Source organism: Panthera onca, chromosome A3, assembly GCF_046562875.1.
Source record: "Panthera onca isolate mPanOnc1 chromosome A3, mPanOnc1 haplotype 2, whole genome shotgun sequence".
Classification (NCBI taxonomy): Eukaryota; Metazoa; Chordata; class Mammalia; order Carnivora; family Felidae; genus Panthera; species Panthera onca.
In genome coordinates, this window is record NC_138341.1 from 126,586,388 (window position 1) to 126,603,726 (window position 17,339).

Here is a 17,339-nt window from a genome sequence, read left to right on the forward strand (position 1 = left end):
TATATTTAGCTTGGTACATAGTAGACATTTGCTATATGTTTTTAAATTGGTAGGAAAAAATCTTAAATGTTTTTCCTTTTTAATGCAGACAATATTGCAAAGACTTAACGACAATTGTGTGAGAATTTTAAAGGACAAAACTTCAATGTTGAATTAAGTTTAAATTTATCATTGAAGCACGTTTATCATTGAGGACCAACATGGCTGGATTAATGACCCAGAGAGTGCATTGTTTGTGGTGAAGAATTGTCATGTTACTTTTCTTTTTGGAAGTGTTGGGTGGCATAAGTAAGCTGTGTGGTATAAAAATTCGGCAGCCTTTTTTTGAAAGTTTTATACAACTCAATTATTAAAAAAAAAACAAAAAAACAAAACTTAGTTACTTAATTTGTGTTAGATGTCCACTTGAAAAAGCAGCATATTTCTTTGTAATTCTTTTTTTTAAAAAAATGTTTGAGAGAGCCTGTGGGAGCAGGGGGAGGGCAGAGAGAGAGAAAGAGAGTGAGGTGGGGCCTGACCCCACAAACCATGAAAGTAGGACATGAGCCAAAATCAAGAGTTGGGCGCTCAACCTCTGAGCCACCGAGCCACCCAGGCGCGCGCTCTTCTTTGTAATTCTTAACATTAAAAAACTAATAGACTTTATAGAATGTTTTAGATTTACAGAAAAATTGAGGAGTTAATAGAGTGTTCCCATATTCTGCCCCCTTTGCCCTCTTAACGTTTTGCATTAGAGTGGTACAAGGCACGCTTGTTATACTTAATTAACGAATATGAATGCAAGATGATTAACTAAAGTCCACAGTTTACATTCAGTTTTTTGTGTTTATAGTTCCGTAGGTTTTGACAGACTTGTAATGTGGTCTGTCCTTACAGTATCCTGTAGAATAGTTTCAGCTCTTTACAAGTTACCTGTGCTTCGCCTATTCATCCTCCTCCCCTCCGTCTGAACCCCTGGCAACCACTGACCTTTTTATTGTTTCCACAGTGTTGGCTTTTGCAGAATGTCATATGGTTGGAATCATATCACATGTAGCTTTTTCAGATTGGCTTGTTTCTCTTAGCAATGTGCATTTAAGTTTCCTCCATGTCTTTTCTTGGCTTGACCATGCATTTTTTTTGTTGTTGTTGCTGAATAATGTTCCACTGTGTGGATATACAACAGTTAATCCACTTTAACCCATTAGAGGACATCTTGGTTTCTTTCAGGTTTGGGAAATAATAAATAAAGCTGCTATTAAACATTTGTGTGTAGATTTTGTATGGACATGTTTTCAACTTACTTGGGTAAATACCTAGGAGTGTGACTGTTGGATCCTATGATAAAAGTATGTTCAACTTTGTAAGAAACTGCCAGTGTCTGTCTTCTTAAAGTGGTTGTACCATTTGCATTTTCCCCAGCAGTGAATGAGAGTTCCTGTTGCTCTGTGTGCTCATAAGCATTTGTTATTGTTGTTTTTCAGATTTTAGCCATTCTACTAGATGTGTGGTGGTGTTTCATTTTAGTTTTAATTTGTCATTCCTTAAAGACATATGATATTGAGCATCTTTTCCATGTGCTTCTTTGCCATCTGTATATCTTTAGGGTGGTGTCTAGATTTTTTGCCATTTTTAAATTGAGTTGTGTTCTTATGTTGATAATTGTTACTGTTATTTAAGAGTTCTTTGTATATTTTGGATACAAATCCGGTATCAGATCAGTGTTTTGCAAATAATTTCTCCCAGTCTGTGACTTGTCTTGATTTTTTGTTTTGTTTAAATTGGCAAATGATGGTCAGGAATTGGGCTTACGATCTAGTTTAGGTAAGGGGTTAGAATTTTGTATTTCAAATATAAAATAAGTTTAGGAATGTTTATAAATAAATCACATCCTTGTCACCTACCTTTTATTTTGTGATCATAAGAGCAAATCCAGCTAATTTTGGAAATATTGGGGCAATTTCAAAGTAGAAAAAGGATACTAGTTATCTTGGGGATTAACATTTCAGTGCATTTCCTTAATTTTTCTTCTTTATCCTGTGTTACAGTTATATGTATTTCTTCATCTTGCTTTTATGTGTAATGCTTTGTCACAAAACATAGGTCATTCACCTCACTTCATTTTTTTTTATCATCTCACATCACATCATTACAAGAAGAAAGATAAGTACAATACTTAGAAACTATATTCACATAACTTTTATTACAGTATATTTTTCTGTCTTATTGTTATTCATCTTTTATTGTGCCTAATTGATAAACTTCATCATAGGTTAATATATATAGGAAAAACCATAGTGTATATGGTTTAGCACGGTCCCTGGTTTTAGGCATCCACTGGAATTCTTGGAATGTTTTCCTTGCAGTTAAGGTGGGAGACTACTGTACTTCCTTTTCATAGACTCCTGGAAGTAGAATCTGGATCAAAGATATTTTTAAAATGTATATTTTATTTATTTTGAGAGAGAGTGAGAGAGTGCAGAGCCTGACATGGGAGTTGATCCCATGAACCGTGTGGTCATGACCTGAGCCGAAATCGAGAGTTGGTTGCTTAACTGACTGAGCCGCCCAGGCGCCCCTGGATCAAAGATTTAAGACTCTGGGTGCATGTTACCTGTTTTTTTCTAGTCTGTTAATTTGTATGTTACATTAAGGAGTTTAATGATGTGTGCAGCTTAACAATTTTTTTGTGGCATCTTCTTTAAATTTAATTTTTATTTTAAAATATTGATAAGAAACTTATTTGTAATCCCAGCTCCTGAAAAGGCATTCCTATACTTTAATTGTTTATCAAAATTGTTGAAGCTTTCTTTACTTTTCCCCAAGTATAAACAGACATAGCTATGCAGACATGTCTCACTCTGAAACAGTCATGTTATATGTTACCTACAAGTTGTCTTTTCCATTTATTTCATGGACATCTTTTTAGGTGGTTATATATGTACACCTACTGCATTCTTTTTGTTTAAATTTTAGTATTTATAAATTTATGCTGCGTTCCTTTCAGTTGCTGTATAATATACCATTTGGAATATCCTTTCTTTAACCATTTGTCCATTAGTTGAGCAAATATATGCTGAGTACCTGTCATGTACTAGTTATTAGAGATAAATATTAACAAATAGAACATACTGGAATCTGGGGCACCTGCATTGGTTAAGTCTCTGACTTCTGCTCAGATCATGATCTCCCAGTTTGTGAATTTGAGCCCCGCATAAATTAGACTCTTTGCTGATAGCTCAGAGCCTGCTTGGGATATCCTCCCCCCCTCCCCCTCCCCCTCCCTCCCCCCCTCTCCCCCTCCCTCCCCCCCTCTCCCCCTCCCCCTCCCTCCCCCCCTCCCCCTCCCCCCTCTCCCCCTCCCCCTCCCTCCCCCCCTCTTCCCCTCCCTCCCTCCCTCTCCCTCCCTCTCCCTCCCTCTCTCTCCCTCTCCCTCCCTCCCCCTCCCTCCCTTTCTCTCCCTCCCTCTCCCTCCCTCTCCCTCCCTCTCTCTCCCTCTCTCTCCCTCTCTCTTCCTCTCTTTCCCTCTCTCTCCCCCCCTCCCCCCTCCCCCTCCCTCCCGCTCTCCTTCCCTCTCCCTCCCTCTCCCTCCCTCTCCCTCCCTCCCCCTCCCTCTCCCTCCCTCTCCCTCCCTCTCTCTCCCTCCCTCTCCCTCCCTCTCCCTCCCTCTCCCTCCCTCTCCCTCCCTCCCCCTCCCTCCCTCTCTCTCCCTCTCTCTCCCTCTCCCTCCCTCTCCCTCCCTCCCCCTCCCTCCCTTTCTCTCCCTCCCTCTCCCTCTCTCTCCCTCCCTCCCCCTCCCTCCCCCTCTCTCCCTCTCTCTCCCTCTCCCTCCCTCTCCCCCCCTCCCCCTCCCTCCCTCTCCCTCCCTCTCCCTCCCTCTCTCTCCCTCTCTCTTCCTCTCTTTCCCTCTCTCTCCCCCCCTCCCCCCTCCCCCCTCCCCCTCCCTCCCGCTCTCCTTCCCTCTCCCTCCCTCTCCCTCCCTCCCTCCCCCTCCCCCTCCCTCTCCCTCCCTCTCCCTCCCTCTCTCTCCCCCCTCTCTCCCCCCTCCCCCCCCCTTCCTTCTCTCTCCTTCTCTTTCTCCTCCCCCACTTGTGCACACTTTCTCTCAAAATAAACTTAAAAACCTATTGGAATGTAACCTCAAGGAGCTTACATGAAGTTAGAGTTTATATTTGCCTATTTATGCTCACTATTTTTACTTTTCTCCCTTTTTTGTTCTTTTATAGGATATTATATTGGATATCCTTATACATATCTTTATATCTGTGTACTTCTGGTATATTCCTAGCCATGGAATAAAGGGTACATGCTTAAAATGACTAGTTTCAGCCAACTGATGCTATTTTCTTTCATTGTTTTTATTTTGCATTTTTCAAGCCCTTAGAATTGTGCATGTTTTCAGTATTTATTGGCCATTTGTACTACTCTGAACTGCCTCTTCTGATTCTTTGACCATTTGCCTTGTTATGTTGTCTTTTCTTACTAATTTATAAAGGATCCTGTGTGTTCTGGGTTTTTATTCTTTGTCCCAGTTAGACACTGCACATGTTTTCTCCCAGTCTGTTATTTACCTTTTATTTTTCATTTCTCTTTAATTTGGAATTTATAGAAAAGTTGTAGCATTTATATAAAGAAGTACTATGTGACCTTCAGTCATATTCTTCAAATGTTACCATTTTACTATATTTGCTTTTCTCTTTTTATCATTTAAAAACGTACATACTTTTTCTGAGCAGTTTGAGAGTAAGTTGTAATAGATACGATGCTCCTTTACACCTAAATAGTATATATTTCCTCAAAACAATTTTTTTCACATTAGCACACTGCAGTTAAAAACTCATGGAATTAAGGGCACCTGGGTGGCTCAGTCGGTTGAGCGTCCAACTTTGGCTCAGGTCACGGTCTCATGGCTTGTGAGTTTGAGCCCTGTGTCGGGCTCTGGGCTGACAGCTCAGAGCCTGGAGCCTGTTTCGGATTCTGTGTCTCCCTCTCTCTGCCCCTCCCCTGTTCACACTGTCTCTGTCTCTCTCAAAAATAAAACATTTAAAAAAAATCATGGAATTAATGTTGATACAGTATCTATTCTATAAGTCTTACTCACATCTCACCAGTTGTCCTGTAATGTCCTCTAAAGGGAAGGAAAATCCAGGATTTTGCACATTGCATTCAGTTGTCATGTCTCTTCAGTCCTTTTTAGCCTGGGACAGTTTCTTATCTTTCTTTGTGTTTCATGGTATTGATACTTTTGAAGGCGAGAGAGGAGTTACTTTGTGGAAGTTCCCACATTTTGTGCTTGTGTGGTGTTTCCTCATGTTTAGATTCAGGTACTGCACCTTTGGGGGGAGGAGAACCATAGAAGTGATTTCTTTTTTTTCAGTCTCTTGTGATCAAGAGCCCCATTATTGACGATGCTTAGCCTTAACCATTTGGTTGAGATGGTGTCTGCTACTTTGTCCACTGTGAGGTTACTTGTGGGAGATACCTGGTAAGTTTCCTGTGGAGTTTAGAGGTTTTGAGTCTGTGATTATGGAAATAGCCTACTGTTCCTTAAACTTAATGCCCACTAGTTTTAGCATCTGTTGGTGATTCTTGCCTCTTGAATGAATTATTTTTAAAAAATTAAAAAATTGTTTTAATGTTTATTTTTTGAGAGAGAGACAGAGCACGAGTGGGGTAGGGGCAGAGAGAGAGGGAGACACAGAATCTGAAGCAGGTTCCAGGCTCTGAGCTGTCAGTACAGAACTTGACACGGGGCTTTAACTCACATATTGCGAGACCATGACCCGAGCTGAAGAATTGAGCCACCCAGGTGCCCCTTGAACGAATTATTAATATGATTTAGCAAATGGTGATTTTCTAGTTCCATCATTATCTTCTATATTAGATGGCTTTGTTGTAAGGGAGAGCTTTTCCTTTGGGTGTATATTTTCATATTATGAATTCATGAATTTTTAGCTTATTCAAGAGATTATAATCATTTATTTGCCATTATATCTTGGTGCTCAAATTGTGTGAGATTTGTCCAGTTGATGATTAGCTTTGATTACATATACGAAAAAAAAAACCAACTACAAAAATACGCTAATTTTTAATGTGTTGATCTCTTTAGGCTTCTGGATTTTATAATGTATTTAGGGGAAACTCTCTTTTGCCTTAACTCTGCCTCCCTACTTTTGATCATCTCAGCCCCATGATTTTCTAACCTTTATGGCTTGCCTTCTGATCATTCCATTGCTTCTAAGCACCACACTTGGGGAGTGGCTGGGAATAGAGGGAAAAAGTTGCAGAGAAGAACAAGGAACAGTGTAATGTTTACTGTGCATAGCCCAAAACACAACCATTAAGGCATGGACACTTTGCTTGTGGAAATTTAACCCTTGGAAATGTATATTCTTTTTTTGTTTTTTAATTTTTTTTTTTTAATGTTTATTTATTATTGAGAGACACACACACACACACACACACACACACACACACAGCATGAGCAGGGGAGGGGCAGAGAGAGGGGGAGACACAGAATCCAGAGCAGGTTCCAGGCTCTGAGCTATCAGCACAGAGCCCAATGCGGGGCTCGAACCCATGAACCATGAGATCATGACCTGAGCTGAAGTGGGACGCTTAATGCGCTGAGCCACCCAGGCACCCCCCCCCCCCTTTATATCATACCACCTTACTTATTTTCTTTATGGATGGCACTTAGGTTTTCTGGAAATGTTTGCTCATTTGTTGTTCGTTAATACTCAGTAAAATGTACAAGCTTTTTGATTTTTGGCCTTTGTCCATCTTTAGAGTTTATCCCGTCTCAAAGGCACATGTTAATGCTTTTTAGACTCAGAGCACCTTCCTTTGCCATGCCCAGGGGACTAGGCTGTATGAATTTAAGGACTTCTATGAGGGCCACGTGTATTGTTTAGCTTTGTATCCACAGAAGCTGGAATAGCAGTAGTGTACAATATGGCATCATCTCAGCAAACATTTGTGAAATGATGGATGATTTACATTTGTTGTGACTGTGGTAAGCACTGGAATGACAACCTGTTGGTTTTTCACTTGAGAGTTACGGTTGAGGCTCATAGTCCAATGTGTTTTTTGTTTGCTTATTTATTTTGGGAGAGAGAGAGAGAGAGAGAGAGAGAGAGAGAGAGGATCCCAAGCAGGCTCTGCACTGTCAGCACAGAGTCTGATGTGGGGCTTGAACTCACTAACTGTGAGATCATGACATGAGCCGAAATCAAGTGTTGGTTGCTTAACTGACTGAGCCCCCCAAGCACCCCAGTCCAATATGGTTTTTAAAGAGCATATGGCATAGTTACATTATTACTGAGTAATGATACCATTGTATATGGTGTAGTACTTTGAATTTTTTGTAATGGAAGTTTTCAGTTGTGCGATGGCCAGTCTGTCTGGTTTGATGCTGTAGAAAATAACTGAAACAAAGTTTTTAAACAATCTGTGACTCTTAGAGAGTAATCCTTAAACTTGTGTCTGTGAACCACTCTGGCAGAGCAAAAGACACTCGGGCCAACATTTTGTTTGTTTTTATTTTATAGCTGATGTTTCCTTTCAGGTTCTATTTTTGACCTAGAAGCTGGGTTGGTACAGGAAGACCAGGCAGCTAGCTGCCCTGACCCCGATTGAGTTGGTCTCACTTGCCGAGGAAGGAACACGTTGGGTACTTGGATAAAACCAGGGGAGAGGAATGATGTGGCTGGAGAGGTGAAGGAATGAGTGCACCTCCTTCACCCTGACGTGCATGGCAAGAAGCTAACTACTGCTTAACTCTTTGCTTTGTTTTGAGTTATTTTTGGAAGAATTCATGTGGTCAAGAATAGAATTTGAGGAAAGTTTATCCCCTCCTGAGTGCCTCACAAGGTGTGCTGGTGAGAAGGTGTATGAATGATGAATTTTATTTACCCTTTGTCCATTTTTAGAATTTGTCCCATCTCAAAGGCACGCGATTAAGTCTTGTTGAACCCTTCTGAATGCTTTCCTCTGCTGCGACCAGCAGCTAGATTCTCTGAATTCAGGGACTTCTCACATTGTTGGTTTTTTTTTTTTTTTTTTTTTTAAACCTGGTTGCCTTCCTTTTCCTAAAATGATTTAAAAAGCCCTTTACATATATGGAAGGCTCTGTGCCTGTTAATAGTCCTTTTCTGCCAGTCATTGAAAGGTAAAAGACTTAAAAAAAAATCAAACTCTATAAATTTATTTGAACTTGAGCATCTAACATCTATTAATTTTTTTGTTGAAGTTATTTCAATCAAGATACAATGATGGGGAGCATAAGGGAGGGACAAAATTATACGTACAAAATGGAAACATCATGCGTTGTTAACATGCTGGTGATTAAAAAAGAGACAGGTATTGTGTGTGTTTTTAAAAAATTTTATTTATTTATTTACAAAAATTCATTTATATATTTTGAGAGAGAGAGAGAGAGAGAGAGTGAGTTGGAAAGAAAGGGAGAAAAGGGGGAGGGGCAGAGAGAGAATTCCAAGCAGGCGCCACACTGTCAGCAGCTCCGGGCTGGGCTTGAACTCATGAACTGTGAGGTCATGACCTGAGCCAAAATCAAGAGACATGAAACCGACTGAGCCACCCAGGCACCCCAGGTGTTGTTTATTATACAACCACTAATACAGAGGTGATTTTGCTGATTACATGTTTCTGTGGAATGTCATGGTAACTCCATTTGGCAGGTAGGAAAAACGCACACAAAAGCAATTTAATTTATCCAACGTTAAATAGAAAGTTAGAAAATTAGAAGAATCCTATAGATTTTCTTACGCTACCTAATATTTTATCCAGTTAGTTGAGATGTATATAGAACCTCAAAGAGGACTGACAAAGTACTTAGTATAGTTTCCTAACAGTACATAGTAACTGCTCAATTAAATCTTGGCATATAATTATTCAGGGAGAGGATTTGTTCTAGTTACTGGTAATGTTTATTTTGATGATACTTGTTTTTTGAGCATAGAAACTCTGATACTTGTATTAATGTTGGTGAGAGGAAAATTAATTGAATTTCAGCACAAAACTTTAGCAGGTATTTTGCAGTATAGACTTTTGTTTTGGATTTATACTTTCTTGACTTTAGGCTACCCTGGGTTTTAACAAAAAAAATTTTTTTTAACGTTTTATTTTTATTATTGAGAGACAGAGAGATACAGAGCATGAGCAGGGGAGGGTAGAGAGAGGGGGAGACACAGAATCCGAAGCAGGCTCCAGGTTCCGAGCTGTCAGCACAGAGCCCGACACGGGGCTCAAACTCACAAACTGAGACCATGACCTGAGCCAAAGTCGGTCGCCCAACCAAATGAGCCACCCAGGCGCCCCGGCTACCCTTGGTTTTTAGATGGGAGAAATTGAATCTCTGAATCTGTCTTCTTCAGGGGCCTGTCTCTTCCTTTGTAGGCTATTTTGCATAGAGGTCTTATTGTATTAATACTAAGTTTACTTCAGTATTTGGTAGTAGATGATTTGTGTAGTATTAGGAGTGAAATGTTTTAATATATTGTTGCAGTGAGGATATATTTTTATTTTGAATTTTTATTTATGTATTTGTTTTCTGAAGATTTTATTTTTAAGTAATCTCTACACCCAACTTGAGGCTCGAACTTACAATCCCGAGAGCAAGAGTTCCATGATCTACTGACAGCGCCAGCCAGGCACCCAGAGGATATTTTTGATATAATTTTGACGTGAACATTATATAATGATTAAATTTCTGCTCTTAAATATTAATGGCTGGAAATATTTTAATCTTTATATGCCAGGAATTCTGGGATCTTCATGTTGCCCCCTTCTTATACAGCTGCTAGTGTAGATGGAAGTTTATCTCAGTGTTAATAAATGCCATCACCCATTCCCTTCCCCCAATCCTTACTCTGGAGCCTAGTTTGCCTGCAGCTGCAATGGTAGGCATCTTTCAGGAAGTGACCTTGGCTTGTATTAATCAAATTCAGAACACACAGAAAAGCTTCTTGCTAACATGCTGACTTGATGTAAAATTTTATCGCATCCATTTTCTTTCAAAATGAGGCCATCTTGTAAAAAGAAGATATACAGAAGACTCCTCTAATTTAATGTATAAAAGACGCTTCTGCAGGCCATGTTAAAAAAAAACTACTGGATTTTAAATGTGTAGATTTTTTTATTGGCAAATATGCATAAACGTCATGAAGGCTTAGGAGTTGTTACTAGAAAATTACTTGTTTTAATGCTAAATTAAAAAACTTTATCTGTATCAAGTTTCTTTATTTACTGATTTAACAACTGACATTAAATTGCTGTGGAAACTTTATACACTATGGATTTATTTTGAATTTCTTTAGCAACAGTTATATATAAAGTAAGGCACTTTTGTATATTAGTTACCTTCGGATGTTCAGAAATGACTAGTTTCTTAATCTTGCTAGCTTGGGTAAGAAAATGAGTATGTTACGTGAAATCATTTTCTTAGGCAGTGGTAGTGGCTACAGGGGCTTCTAAATAGAAGTTTAAAATTTTAAAGCCAGTAAGACTGCTAAAATCTGACCGCCATGTATTAATGAAAAATATTGCTAACTACCGATTCACACATCTGCTTATTTAGGATTTAACAGATCATTCTGATAGAGTAGTTAACATAGCTGTTTCACTTTTATCATGTAATGCTTCAAAGAAATCTCATTCTTAAATGTAGGATAATTAAGGTGTGTATGGGTACAGATCTTCATTTTACCCTTGCTTAATGTTAAATATAGAATGTTGAAAATAGTATTTAATGGATTAGTTTAGTGATGTTTACTGCATTTGTAGATTTACATAAAATGAATGAATGAATGAATGAATGAATGAATGAATGAATTAGGGAGCAGTTGTGTGTATTGCCAAAGAGATCACCCTTGAGTTTATTGTATGAAAGATCACTCCTTGGTACTAAAGTGTTAGGAGAGGTGAAATATGGGAAAAGAAAGCTTTAAACCTTAGGAGCTATACCTGCATTTTGCTGGATGCAGAGTATGAAAAGGACAGGCGTGTTGCATGTGTATATGAATGATTTGGAGAAGAGGTGGGGAATTTATGTCGATAAAAAATTGGGATGTAGATAAATACTTAAGTGTCTTAATTATCTGAGTTATTTTTAAGGCATTATTGGAAACACGACCAATGTCTTTCATCATATTCTAAATTGTTCTTAGAATTGCAGCCTCTTGGAGATAAATCTTTCTCCTTAACCTGCCTAAGTTCACTCTTTGCCTTGATTTGATACTAGCATTAATGATTAGTTTGTTAGATATTACAGGATACAGAAACTGGTTTCAAGGAGAAAGATAATTGCTTGATCATTTCTTCCCTCACATGCCTGCTTAAAATACATGGTCTTAAGTAAAATTGTCACCTTGAACTTAAAAAATGTTCTTTGCCTTCTCCCACTCCTTCCCCCCTCGAAAAAGAAGAAGAAAAAATGAGAAAGAAAAGCCTACCAGGAAAGGAATATATGCAGTTCCGGTAGCCAATGAGTTAATGTTCATTTGCAGCCTGAGGGGGTCAGCGTACAGTGTCTGTTTTCTGATTGGCTGCTAAGAGGTGAAATTGAAACCACTGTAAACTTTTGACCCTGTAGCAATTCTTGTGGAACGCCTTCCACTGGTGGAGCCCAGAGCTTCGCTCAGCTCTCCACCCAACCCTCCCACCCCCTTTCCTGTATTTATTTTGTGTGATCGTGCAGTACTGCATGCAGTGTTTCCAAGAGAGGGGAGAGGGAGGCAGCACGAGCACCGGCAGGCGACTTGCTTGCATGGCTGTGTTAGTAACCACGTTGGCGCTAACTGCAGCTCGGCCAAAGATACCGGGGCTTGTTAATAAACTGGGCTGCCGACTGGAGTTTTTAGTTTTCCCCTTCACCTCAAGGTAATTTTAAAAATGCAGAAGGGTTGTATTTACTGCCAGTGCTTATCTGTGGATAGCACCATTGTGTAAGCAGAATTTTCTAGATATGTTGAGTTAAAAATACCTTTCATTTTTAGCAACCTGTATGTATACCCCATTAAAATTTCCTATGTCTCCTGTACTTTTTCCACAAACGGCTAACATTTTACAATTTTTTTTCTTCTTTGCCTTTGTCTTCTATTTTAAAGAAAAGGCATTTTGGTTATGATAACTGTGGAAAATAATTATAGAAGTTATCTGTACATTTGAATTTCATTAATTCTCTCTCTGCTGAAGTAAATGGTTTTGGGTTTGTCTTGTTTTGCATTAAAATAGTGCTTTACAGTTACCATAGCAGTCCTCTGAAAAAGGCAAGGTAGTTCATTCTCATATTCTCATTGGCGGGGGCCTCTCGGTGGCTCAGTCATTTGTGGCCGACTCTTGACCTCGGCTCAGGTCATGATCTCACGGGTTCGTGAGTTTGAGCCCCATATCGGGCTCTGTGCCGACAGCTCAGAGCCTGGAGCCTGCTTCGGATTCTGTGCCTCCCTCTCTTCCCCTCCCCTCCCTTGCTTGTCCCCCCCCCCCCCCCCCCCCCAAATTTAAACATACCACTAGTGGCATTCTACACCTGCTTCTCCTTTTCTGATTAGTTGCAGGTACCATATTTTGCTCATGCTTCTGCAGGCCAGTGTAATGCCTGGCCTCTCCTAGGTACACAGGAAACATTCGGTTGATTTAAATGTCTCACAGAAGGTCACCTCAAGAAGCTGGACTTCCAAAACCTAGGTTTTCTGAAAGCAAGGCTTCTGTTTTCACTGCATCATTTAAATTTTCATATTGACTCCATATAGAACTAAACATTTATTGCAACTTACTAAATGACGATGTAGAATAAATTATTATAAATCAGCTTAGTCCTTTCTAGTTTATAGCATGAGATTAGTAATACATGTTAACCCTGCCTTACTTTACTAGATGTGTAATTAGAAATAATCTCCCCCTCTCTGTGTCAAAAAGACTTTGGTATTTAAAAAAGTTTGTCATCAATATATTACTGGTGTGCACTTGGGTAGCAAATACATTTTACTTATTATTTATTAGAACACATAATAATGGATAAGTAATGGTAAGGAAAAAATTTTTTAAACTGAGTTAAGTTTATACAGCTGCAAAAAAAGTGGCACTTTTATAAATAATTTTAAATTTCCATTTGATTTTTAACTTACACTTGGTTTTTTCTTTTCAGTATAGCTACAAATTTGTTGCAATTGACTGCTGCAAGTAAAATCTGTTGTTACAGTTTTGAAAAATGATATATTATTTTTTTGAGACTATTATAAATAATCTCAACTTCAAGAGAATGTTTTATTTATACCAATATCATGTAAACTTTAACCTGAAATTGATGGGTAAATTTATTCCGTAGTGCTTTGGAGAGGAGTGGGCAACAGCTGACTTGACCAAAGATGGTGATTCCCCATCTCTAGGATTTTTAGGGAAATGAGAGAATCCCTCAGAGCACTACCCACAGTAGCATGGCAGGAACAATGAGTTTAATATGATGAATAGCAGAATCCTTGCCCCCTTCCATTTTCAACAGCAAAAGAAGAGTCATGTTCATGGTATTCAGTGGCTTCTTTTTGTACTACTGATGTTGCCAAGCATCAGCATTATATAGTTTGGGTTTTCTTCTGTCAACACCCCTCCCCCAGTTTGATTCTTTGTTCTGGCCTGGAGGCACGTCTTCTCAGACAAGCTATTAACAAAGCTCAGTTTAATTTTTTTTTCTTCCCCATTAGATTTCAAGTGATGCAGGTTTTGATAATGTGGAGCCCATCAATCACATTTTTCGTTAATTCTAGTAGAAAAATTAACCTGCATCTCCCCATATTTAGTATTTTGGGGACACGTCATTTAGTTTTTGTCAGTGTGATTTGACTTGTGTTTGTGATAGACTGAAGTCCAAATTATGAAAAAATTATGCTTATTTTTGTTGAAGGTAAAAAATACAGTCCCAAGAAATCTGCTGGGACTGTTGCCTTTGCAGAACCTTGGTTGTAGACAGGTTAACTGCAGCGTTCCCAGGTTCTATACTTTATAGGATCTAGTGTATAGCACTTTTTATTTACTTATTTTTTAAAGTTTTATTTATTTACCTTTTTAGTAATCTTTATACTCTACGTGGGGCTCGAACTCAGAGCCACGAGATCGAGTCACACGCGCTTCTGACTGAGCCAGCCCGGCACCCCTGTTGTATAGTACTTTTTAGCCTATCTACCCCTGCAGGGTCCTGGTAGGCAAGCCAGTCGTTTGTCTGTGAGTTTCTGGGGACCACTCTAGCCCAACTGCACACTTCTTGGGAGGGGAAATTTTGTGGATAGTGTTTCTTTGGATCCCGGGGGTTATGGGTTAGAGTAGCGTGGGTCCACACTCCTTTGGGTGTCCCCACCAGCAGTGGAACACTTGTGTTCATGTAGGCTCTCTTGCCAACTGTCCATACTAGGGAGCAGTACTCGTTTCCTGGGCCAGTCATTATGGTACCACGTACGTTCTGACTCAAATTCCTTTTCCTCTCCACTCATCCTGCTCTGTAGATGCTAACCCTACCCCACGACCTTCCTCCTTCCCCTGGAAAAAGGAGCAAAAACAAAAGAACCATTGCTGAAATGAAACTTGATTTAAAACCAGGCCAGAAAACCTTGGGCTTTCTTAATAGAAGCTCTGCCTTCCTTTCACCCTTCACCTTCTTCTAATTAAATTAGATATCATAAAAATTCAGGTACTAAAACATTGAATTCATTTAGACACTAAAACTAATGATTGTATTTTCTCCCAGTTTTTATTTCAATGTGCTTGGATTTTTTTGTGCTTCTCTTTTTGAGAGAGAGGAGAGCAGGGAAAGGGAGGGGGACGCTTAACCAACCGAACCACCCAGGTGCCCCTGTGCTTTGATATTCTTAAATCAGATGTCAGATAGTCTTTTGTTGGCTAATAATCGTTTTTATTTATTGAGCATTTATGCATCAGGTACTGGTAAGTAATTTAAACATTTCACTTAATGTTCACAAGTGCCTTAATAGGTGTGATCCCCATTTTATAATGAGAAATCTAAGGCTCAAAGCAGTCTTCAGGTTGAGGGGTGCCTGGGTAGCTCCATCGGTTAAGTGTCTAATTCTTGGTTTTGGCTTGGGTCATGATCACGCGGTTTCGTGGGTCCGAGCCCCCACATTGGGCTCTGTGCTAGCAGCGTGGAACCTGCTTGGGACTCTCTCTCTCTGTCCCTCTCTTGCTGCCCCTCCCCTACTCCTGCTGTCTCTGTCTCTTTCAAAAATAAATAAACTTAAAATTTAAAAAAAAATCTTTAAAAAAAGCCTTGAAGTTGAATATCTAGGTCGTAAGTGAAAGCTGGGCATTAAGTCTAGATCTGGTGTACTCCAAACCTTCCACTCTTCATTATGCTAACAAGTAGTTATATTATCGTGGATTGAAGATGTTTTCCAAGAACCAGCTCTCTTTTGACATCTCCGTTATAAGCCAGAGACTATACTGTAATGAGAAATAGATATGTTAGTAGGTATAATAGCTCTTTTTTAGACTTTAATTGCGTGGCATTGATATGCTTACCTGTATTTTCCTCCTTTTCGTTTGTGAACATATGATGTGCTTCCTTCTCACTCCTCAATTTTCTCACCTTTAAATTGGGTTTCAGAAGCGCAACAGACCCTTCGCATGGTGCAGATAGGTTCTGGTTGATTGTCCCTCTCTACTCCACGTGGATTGGCCAAGGCTGTGATATGGAACTTGTATATACATAATTTTTTCTTCACCCCTTTCCAACAGACCTGCAAATTCCAGCATGAATGCAATGAACTTTGGGGCATAATTAGGGCTATTGTCTTGATATATACACCTCTAGAGTTGGTGGTAATCAGATTGTTGCTGTATTGTTACATTTGGAAGTTTGTAAGTGAAGGTGAATGTTTTTTTTATTGGCTTACTTTTTTGTTGCATCATAGCCTGCTCTGTATTTCCTCAAGTACAGAGAAGCTGTTTATATGTTCAGGTATTCTATTGCAGATTATTTTGAAGAACTCCTCATTTTCCTTTCCCATTTAAAAATATGTCTTGTTGGTGGCCCAAATGCAGTCTTTACTAGAAGAGGGGGAAAAACATCCATGGTTTTTCTCTCCTTTTTTTCTTCGTTGCTTGCTTGCTTGCTTGCTTGCTTTATGCATCCATCCACCCACCTATCTGGTAGGTATTTCTGTCTTTGGACTCGGGTATTTAAGCATTCGCTTCTGCCAAGATATCAGTATTGTTTTTAATTGCTAATTGTTGAGTATTTCTTTTGGACAGGAGTTGGTTTCCTCATCTCCTGTTTTGCATTATTCATGTTTACAAACTGTGACACGGTATATTGTATATGCTACACCGGACTTCGTAAACAGAAGTAGTATTGTGTGGCAAAATAAGGCATCACCTCAGATTCCTAGGAGGACTTGTACTTGATAGCATGCTTTGTTTTTGCTTATTTCATGTATGTCCAGAGAAGGGAATGATGGGAAAGGTTAATTTGTGTGTGACTAATAATACTACTTACATGAAGAAAGGGCAATAAAATTCAACATCCCCTCCCCTTTTTTTTGTTCTCAGGATCAAAATACTTGCTGAACAGTGGAGTCAGAGACCAATAAAAATAAGCTCCTACTTGAACGTCATTTGACTGGTTAGCCAGGTAATTCAGTTTTACTTTGACTCAATCCTTTGTAATTTTGTCTTTATCCTGTGAAGATACCCATTTCCTTTCATTTATTATTTAATCTTAAACTCGTGTTACATGTTTTTATCTTTAACGATAGTATGAGTTGACTGAATGGTCTTAAAATGAGCGAGTGAGTATATGTGTATATTCATATATATATGTGTATATATACAAACGTAACTTTTTTAGGGAGGCAGGGAACTATGTGTTAGGGTTCAACATGCCCACTTTCCCTTCTGTGTGTATATTTCAATGGTGTGTGTTCAAAATCTGAATAAATTCCACTTATTTTTAATATTTCACCTTGTGAGGACTAGTTTCCCCAGTTTGCGTGTGCTGACATATAATAACTCTTTTCCTAACTCCTGTTGCACTAGAATAGGAGAAATGAGAATAGAAAAAGGTGTCTGATAGCCAAGAAAGCAGTTATGCTTTGCTTAGCTAGTTACGTTTCTTTTTGTTAGTAATACCATCATTCTTATGGTTAGCTCCGCTTGAAATCTGAGTCATCTTTGGCTCCTCCCTGCCCCCAACCTGATCCATTTAGTAATTTAGTAAACGCGCGATGTCTGGTGTTCTATTTTCATGTCTTCTGTACTTGTGCCACTTTCTGCTAGTATCTTAACTTCCCAGGCCAAGACCCCGTAATTTCAGGCTTGTATTTGTTCACATGTCTCTT

The 17,339-nt window shown here is 39.2% G+C and overlaps 1 protein-coding gene and 1 long non-coding RNA gene across 15 annotated transcripts in view; one reads left to right on the forward strand and one right to left on the reverse strand.

The window, feature by feature from the left end:
- Nucleotides 1-17,339, reverse strand: part of LOC144615867 (uncharacterized) — a 742,065-nt gene that overhangs the window by 704,031 nt on the left and 20,695 nt on the right. The window lies entirely within an intron of this gene.
- NCOA3 (nuclear receptor coactivator 3) overlaps nt 1-17,339 on the forward strand; it is a 139,491-nt gene that overhangs the window by 53,790 nt on the left and 68,362 nt on the right. For 11 of the 14 annotated variants that reach the window (XM_078444013.2, XM_078444014.2, XM_078444015.2 and 8 more), the window contains exon 2: nt 16,552-16,633. The exons of 2 other annotated variants lie outside the window; for them this stretch is intronic. The gene's annotated coding sequence lies outside the window, so the exon portion shown is untranslated. Of the gene's footprint in view, nt 1-11,741; nt 11,878-16,551; nt 16,634-17,339 lie in introns of those variants that run through there. One more of the 14 variants, XM_078444005.2, reaches the window with a different exon arrangement.